The sequence below is a fragment of the Pteropus vampyrus genome, unplaced genomic scaffold, assembly GCF_000151845.1.
Source record: "Pteropus vampyrus isolate Shadow unplaced genomic scaffold, Pvam_2.0 Scaffold143, whole genome shotgun sequence".
Lineage (NCBI taxonomy): Eukaryota > Metazoa > Chordata > Mammalia > Chiroptera > Pteropodidae > Pteropus > Pteropus vampyrus.
Window position 1 is genome coordinate 2,540,296 of NW_011888924.1, and position 8,087 is coordinate 2,548,382.

Consider the following 8,087-nt stretch of genomic DNA (forward strand, 5'->3'; position numbering starts at 1 on the left):
TAGATTTAAACTGCCAAAGATAGCAGTGAATGGATTCAGAAAAAAAGATATCAATATTTTAATAATTTTGCAAATAAAGAAATTCTGATATTGAGGGGAAATCTTCTTGGGCCCTACAAAGATAACATAATTCATTCTGAAGGATATTTTTAAAGACAGCAACTTGATAAGAATTTAATTCATTTCATGTTTGACAGAGTTTGGCACAATAAATATTTGATGAATGAATGTATAACTTATATTTACCAGTATAGTAGAAAATATGGCTCTGGTCTTTAAATTACCATATGAAATGTGTTTTGGGGGGTGACACATATTGATGGTATAATTTTGTCTTGGGTTTAAATATTTGATTTGGTTTTCAGATACTTTCTTAGCTCAGCCTCAATCCATTGACCATGGTGCCGCTTTTCTAACTCCGTACTAAATCCACGTCCCACCTCTTGGTGTCATCTGCCAGCTCTGGTTAAGAGGCCTTGTCCTCTGGGAGCTTAGGTGATGTGTTGGCCATAAAATAGGCCAACCTATTGAATATTTCCTGAATAACAAACATGAGAATGGGCAAAATGTGAGAAAAGACTTTTTTTCAGCTCAGTCTCTAATCAAAAAGTAACTCTTCCTAGATCCGAGCTAAGTCTCAAGAAGACTTGCGTTTTCACTCTACCTCTTGGCACTCTGCTGGAGGATGAGAGACCATGTGGAGCAAAACTGTGCCATCCCACCTAAGGCCGTCTTAGACCAGCCCAGTCCTCAGTTGATCTACTAGCTAACTGGCAGCTGACCAAATGTACATTGGTGAGTCCACCTGAGACCAGAGCCCAGTCCAAATTGCTGTCCCATATAATTATGAGCTAAATAAATTGTTGTAGTTTTATATACTAACTTAGGAGATTGTTACACAGCAAAACTCGGTGGTACACCCTGCTAGGAAAGTCTGGTCACATCGCAGGTTTAATAACCGACCCAATTTACTTGATTATGGGGACCTTTGGAGCTATCCTGTACTTCCCCAACATCTTCAGCTTTACCGTAGCACTTTCATGTGTTGGTTGAGGTCTTGGGTGCTATAGTTAAAGACCTGGATCCAGTCTCTTCCACTTATTGGTTGTATGACCTTGGGTGAGTTTCTTTCGTCTCTCTGAACTTTATTTTCCCATCTGTAAAAATAAAAAAGAATATCACCTAACATTGTCACCTGTGGTTCCTTATTCAATATTCATTCCTGGCCTCCATACTTCCTTCCTAACAGAACCGTGATTTCATTTAGATATTCATGCATGTTTTCCATCATTCTCTATACTCTCTACATAGCCTAGATCAGGAGGTAATTCCTGATTGGTCTCAGCTAATTTTGGAAATTCCATTGCCCTTGCCAATGATTAGTTTAAGAGTGAGCATATGATCAAATTCTGACCAATGAGAGATGAGAGGGAAATATGTTGGTGTGGAAGGGCTTCAGGGAAGGATTTCTTCACTCCGAAGAAGCAGACAGAGGAAGAGATGATCTTTTTCTTCTGAAGATTATTTGGTCTGAATGTGAGGCCAGGGACTGCAGTAGCCATCTGGTAGTCATTGAGGAGTTACCTGAAGGCAAAGCCAGAGCCCTGAGGAAGGCAGAGACATAAGATAGAACCTAGGTTCTTGAACATATCACTAAACACTGAAACTCCAATAATGGAATAAATCCTATCTCAGAGATACTTGTTATATGAGATAACAAATCTCTATTATTTAAGTTGTTTGATTCAGGATTTCTTTCCTTGTTAACCAAAGCGTCCTAAATGATATGTTCCTTAGCATAGCATCTAGCACATAGTAAGCCCTCAATAAATATTAGTTTTTGTTATGATTGAATTGGCTTCTTTCCTTCAACTAATAAATGGTTTCAGAATTCACAGATCTTGGAAAAACACTGTATCCTGTTGACTCTTCCAGATATGGTACTGTTCTCGTTACTTATGGCTCTAGATCTAGAGCAGGAGTTGGTGCTATGGCCAATGGACCCAATCTAGCCCACTGCCTGCATTTATAAATAAAGTTTTATTAGAACACAACTATACCCCTTCATCTATAGCTGCTTTTGCATTATAACATCAGAGTTGAGTAGTTGCAACAGAGCCCCTATGGTTGGTGAAGCCTAAAATATTTACTCTCTGGCCTCGTCTAGAAAAATTTTGCTAGTCCATGTTCTCAAGCCGATTCTTTACCTCCTCAATGATTATTCACATGGGGACCTAGTTAAGAATGCAGATTGTGGCTTCCACCTCAGAGATCTGGCTTAGTTAGGACTCTTGTGGGCAAGTGACCGAAAACCTGACCCAAACTACATAGTGGCTTTAGGAATGGCTAGATACAAGGGCTCAAATGGGGTAATCAGAATCAGAGTCCATTCTTCATTTCTTGGCCCCTCTTCCTCTGTGCTGACTCCAGTCTTAGACAGTGTCTGCCATCGAGGGCCACAATATGGCACAGCAGTGCCTGTCCTTTCTAGTTCATGTCTAATGGGAAGAGGTAAAATCTTTTTCAACACTTTTGGTAAAACTTTGGGGAACCACTGTGACTGATTTGACTTAGGCATTGAAAATGAACTCTAGAAAATGACAGATAATTCCCTTCTTACCCTTTGTATTTCATATATTGTTTCCTTGTTAGTTGTCTTCTTCCACTGTATCACAAGCTCTAAGAACAGTTCTCAACAGCTAGCATACACTTGGTATATGTCATTTGAATGAATGTACATTTATTTAAAAATTGAAATTGGGATTATTCCTCACGTGTATTTTCATTTTCTCCTTTTTAAAAGTTTATATACTTAAATCATGAACATTCCTTTATGTCATAAAGCTGTTTGGATTGGCTTCTAAAGGCAATGAACAGCCATTGAAAGTTTTTAAGCAATGGTTGACATTGACCCATTGGCTTCTGAGCTGTGTTGATCTCATTTTGGCCCATATCCTCTGCATTACCCACGAAGACTGCATCATACAAATATTTCCACATCTCCTCCCATCCCGCCCTTAGAGAATCGTGTTGTAGCTACTACAGTTTTTATTTTGAAGATGATTGGATATGACTTTTTTTTTGAGCCTGCTCGTGTTGCTCAGTTGTCCAGAGTAGTTGCAGTTGAGTGATGCGCCCGCTCCCTTTCCCCCGGGGCTGGGGCTGCTACCTCATCCTGAAAAGATGTGTTGTTTCATGATATCAGCTTACAGCAAACCATGCACAGATAACTTCTCAAACATTTAATTGTAATACTTCCATGCTTAAATCACCAAATTGGCTTTGGAAAATATGCAATCTCTTCAAATTATATTCTCTTTTAACTCAGAATTCACAATATAACTGGGCAGTCTGTATACTGAAGACATTTGAAATTGGGCGCATAAAAATGGCCTGGATTTACAGGGTTTTCTATTTTTTAAGAAGCGCTGTGCTGTAAATGCAACAAATAATGAAAGCCAGCTATGCAGTGTGCCTTTTCACTTGTATTACGTCCAATCTAATTGGGTATGGAAGGGACTTAGAGGTTGTATTAGTTTCCTAGGGCTCCTGTGACAAAGTATCAGAAATAAGGTGGTTGAAAACAACAGCAATTTATTCTCTCACAGTTCCGAAGGCTAGAAGTCTAAAATTAAGGTGTCGACAAGGCCATGCTTTCTCTGGCACTCTGGGTAGAATCCCTCCTTGCCTCTTCCTAGTTTCTGGTGGTGGCCGGCAACCTTTGGCATTCCTGGGCTTGCAGCTATACACTCCAATCTCTCAGTCATCACATGACATTCTTCCTGTGTGTCTCTGTATTCACATGGTATTTTGCTCTTATTAGGAGCTATCCTATTGCCTCATCTTAGCCTGATTACATTTTCAAAGACCCTATTTCCAATTAAGGTCACATTCACAGGTGAAGGATGAAATTTAGGACTTCAATATATCTTTTTGGAGGATCTCTTCCCGCTCTCACTAGTGTGAGATAGTTGCTGTTGAACTGGAAGTAGATGGGTGGGATGGTCATCATCCTCTAAATTAGTGGTCTCCAACCTTTTTGGCTCCAGGGACCGGTGCTCCTATGAGAATCTAATGCCTGATGATCTGAGGTGGAGCTGGGGTGGTGATGCTAGCGCTGGGGAGCAGTTGCAAATACAAATAAAGCTTTGCTTGCTTGCCTGTTGCTCACCAGCTGTGTGGCCCAGTTCTTAACAGACCATGGACCAGTACTAGTCTGCAGCCCGGGGATTGGGAACCTCTCCCTGCTCTAGATCATCACTGTTCAATAGAAATATAAAGTCATATTTGTAGTTTCAAATTTTCCAGTAGTCATGTTAAAAAAAAAGTTAAAAAAATGAAGAACTATATCTTATTTAACCCAATATATCCCAAATATTACCATATTAATATGTCAATATAAAAATATTAAGATATTTTGCCTTTTTTCCCATACTAAATCTTCAAAATTCAATATGCATTTTATACTTGCAGCACTTCACTAGCCATATTTCATGAGCATGACAGTTGTATGTATTAGACTGCTCTAGATTCTAGAGGTGCTGCCCTTGGTGACGGGATCCAAGCCACAGACTAGGTTTCAGGTGAGACCCAGGTTTGGGAAGAAGACAGGCAGAAGCAATGCAAAGAGATAATTAAGGTTGTTTTTGGAAGAGCTTAGGAGGGGCCCGAAGAAGTTTCCAAGTGGAGACAAAGTGAATGCAAAGGACAGGGACCCACTTAAACTGGCTTAAGTAAGGAGTGGAATAGTTATTCTGCACAGTGAGGCCCCTTGAAAAAATGAACTGTAACAAGGCACACCTGGGCCAGGAGTACCTGCAGGAAATCCATCAGACAGTCACCCTCTTTGTCTTCCTCTTTGGGGTTATGAAGCCTTTTATCTACACTTCTATCTGCATTTTAGTATCTTTTTTCACACTTATTTCCTCTTTTATTAATCTACTTGAACCTTAAAATGGCTTTCTCATCCGCTAACTCTGTCACCTCTCAACCCTCAGCTCCCCACTGCTAACTCAGTCTCCCAGTGTCCTCATTTCGTGTTCCAAGGAGAAAAAATCTGATTGGTCTCTTGGTCAGCCATCCATCTTGGGCTCAGTTAGCCGAGGTCAAGCTCACCTAGCAAATAGGGCCAGCAGGCTCATCTCTGGTGTAAGGCAGTGGTTTTCAGAGTGGATTCTCCCCACCAGCGGCATTAGAAAGGCACCCGCCCCCAACTATTGAATCAATATCTCTGAGATGGAGTCAAGGACACTATGTTAGAGAAATGAAGGCAGATTCCTTCAGAAGGGAACGTGGGTAGAGGCTACCATCTTAGTACACCCAGGTAGAGGCCGAGAAGGCAAGAGCTGAGGCTAGTGGCATGGGGAAGCCCAGACCTGGAGAGACACAGGTCTCGGATGTGACTTCAGCTTCCATCACTGGGACCAGGTCTGCTGGGAGGGAATCAGGGAAGGGGCCGCGGAGAATACCTTGGAATGTGACCTAATCCTAAACCATGTCAGGACAGGACTGCATATCAGAGTGTTTAGTGAACCTAACTCTGAGGACCTGGGGCAGGCAGAGGAAATGAGTGGAGATGGGTAGGAAGGGCCAGGCTGACAATAAGCAGGTACAGGGGGGCTGTGGCTTTATCAATTATAAGCTGATTTGGAGGAAGCTAGAACTAAATATTAAATTCAATTCATGATATTTTAAATATTTAAGAGAGTTGAATTTTAAGCAGGAGTAGAACTGCTGAGTGTCTGATGTTTGCTTTTTCCGTGGTGCATAAACTGTATTAAATTTGAAATTTATAAAAATAGCTTCACAGGAGTACCATTATTAACATAACCTTATCTCAGACAGATTTTTTATTACTGGAGACAACTCTTCTATGTGAAAAATATATTAATGGCTGGAGCAGAAGAAAAATACCAACTACAGATGGTAAGCATTTTCTTGCAAAGTCACATCAAATTTAACATTAGTCTTGAAAAACAGAAACATGTTTTAAACAAAAGGTTTTAAATATTCTTATAACTAGGTGTCGATTTTTACCTCTGGTCTAGGATACAATTATAAAGAGTACAACATTAAGTGATTAATATACGTTAATGAAAAAGTTTAAAACTTTTGCTCAAAAACGCTATTTAATGAGCTGTTACAGCATTTTCATTGGAAAGTTCTATTTAGTGGCATTCATGCAAAAAGACATTTTATCGTTATGAAATAGGTGGAGTTAGTATACTTGAGACAGATGCCTAAAACAATGATTCAATAAAAAGTGCACAGTTCTACCAAGAGCGAATTAGAAGTCATAAGGGAATAAAAAGGCTTTGAAAAGATTTTCTGCAATTTCCATACCCATTAGAGACATGTATAGGTATAATTTACATTGGAAGTGGATTTTATTTTAGGAAGAAATAAGAGGGCGAATTCCCTAAGAATTGTTGTTCCTTCCTTTTTCTCAAAAATATGATTAAACTGTTGCCATGATGAAGCAATCCTAGCATCTAATGCTAAGATGTAATTATATGAAAAGTTTAGCTCTCCTTAACAGTATGAATTGTTTTAAAATATCATTCTTATCTGAATTTTTCATTTTAAACAGCAAGATTTAAACTTACACATAGGCATATTAAGTAAGCATATATACATTTTTCTCCACCGTCACTTACATATTTGAATGTACTGCTTTAAACTTTACAGCAGGTAGTCTCCTTAGCTCTCCCATGAAATTCTAACTTCTATTACCTAATAGAAAGCTACAAATTATGTTAGTGGGTGGTTGGGAGCAAAGTGTGTGCCTTAAGAATGAGGCAAATGTGTGTGTATGTATATGTCAGCTTGCTAAGTTTAATTGCCATTATCCATCCAGTCTCTTAAATTGTGATAGTGGCTATTGTTTAAATTGATTAGTGTATCTTCAGAGCTTCTGTAGTACAAAGAAGTATTTTTAGAGGATCTTGTTCACTGCTTTGCACATAATGGGCACTCAGTATCTGTTGAATGAATTTCTAGTCTGACTTCTGGAACTTTATATAATCACTTTATTGTAGGGTTGTACTCTGATGAGATGCTCTTGGAGGTTAACTACTTCTGGAGGATGAAGTGACATCGCTGATGAATTGGAAATAACGACTGACTCTGATATAGGATTAAAATATATTATACTTTGTTAAACATTTGCATTGTTATGACAGCTTTAAACAAAGCCTCCTCCTCTCCCCGTCCCCCGCCCCCCCGCGCTGATATCCTTAGTTTTCATTATGCTGGATACTTTCGCATGCACGCATACAACTTTTTATTCTGCTTTTTAAACTTTGGTTATTTGTAAACTCTTCCCCATTATATGATTTTCAAAATTGCCATTTAAACGGCTGCATAAAAATCCAAGGGGTTGATGTAATTCACCAGGCTGTTTGCTCAATCCCTCTTTTGTTATTAACCAAACTTTGCAAATAACATCTTCTGTATTATTATATGTCAAGAATAAATTCCTAAGAGTGCAATTACAGAGTCAAAGCGTAAGGAACACTTATTTTTATTTCACTTAAAAAATTTTTTCCTTCTGAGATAACGACAGACAGTACTGTATGAAAAGCTTTTCACACATTGCTCTCCAAGGTTTATCTTGTTAATAATCCTTTAAGGCAATAGTATTATCCTCCTATCCTTGCTCTACAGCTGTAAAAAGAGCCGAACAGGCAGGTAACCTGATCTCGTTCACCGGTGAGTCCTTTATGGAGTGGCAACTATGATACCAGGAGCAAAACACCCCTTGGGGAGTTGCTGGAATCCTCGGTATGAAAATAGCGCCTCTTCCCTTGGCGACGCTACATTCCCAAAGGGCAGCGGATGGGGTCCTAACCTTGTTCGCCCCAGCCTCTCCGAGAGCCCTGCACGCAGTGGACTGCAGTCTGCGTCGCATGGACAAAAGCTCTCCCTTAAGTGGGCGGGACACGAAACCCCTCCCGGGACCAGAGAGCTCCGCGCCGCCCCTCGGTTCCTTCGCGGGTTCCCTCCTCAAGTTCTGCGTGGGGCGCTCCGCTGCCGCGAACACTCAACCGTGCACATGGGTGCCCAGGCCGCGCCGGGGCTCGCGCCCT

At 40.2% G+C, this 8,087-nt stretch overlaps 1 long non-coding RNA gene across 1 annotated transcript in view; it reads left to right on the forward strand.

The window, feature by feature from the left end:
• Positions 1-7,497, forward strand: part of LOC111744881 — an 18,352-nt gene extending 10,855 nt beyond the window's left edge. The window contains exons 2-3 of the long non-coding RNA XR_002782376.1: positions 5,841-5,925; positions 7,038-7,497. This is a non-coding gene — a long non-coding RNA (uncharacterized LOC111744881). The remainder of the gene's footprint in view (positions 1-5,840; positions 5,926-7,037) is intronic.
• The last annotated feature ends 590 nt before the right edge of the window (positions 7,498-8,087 follow it).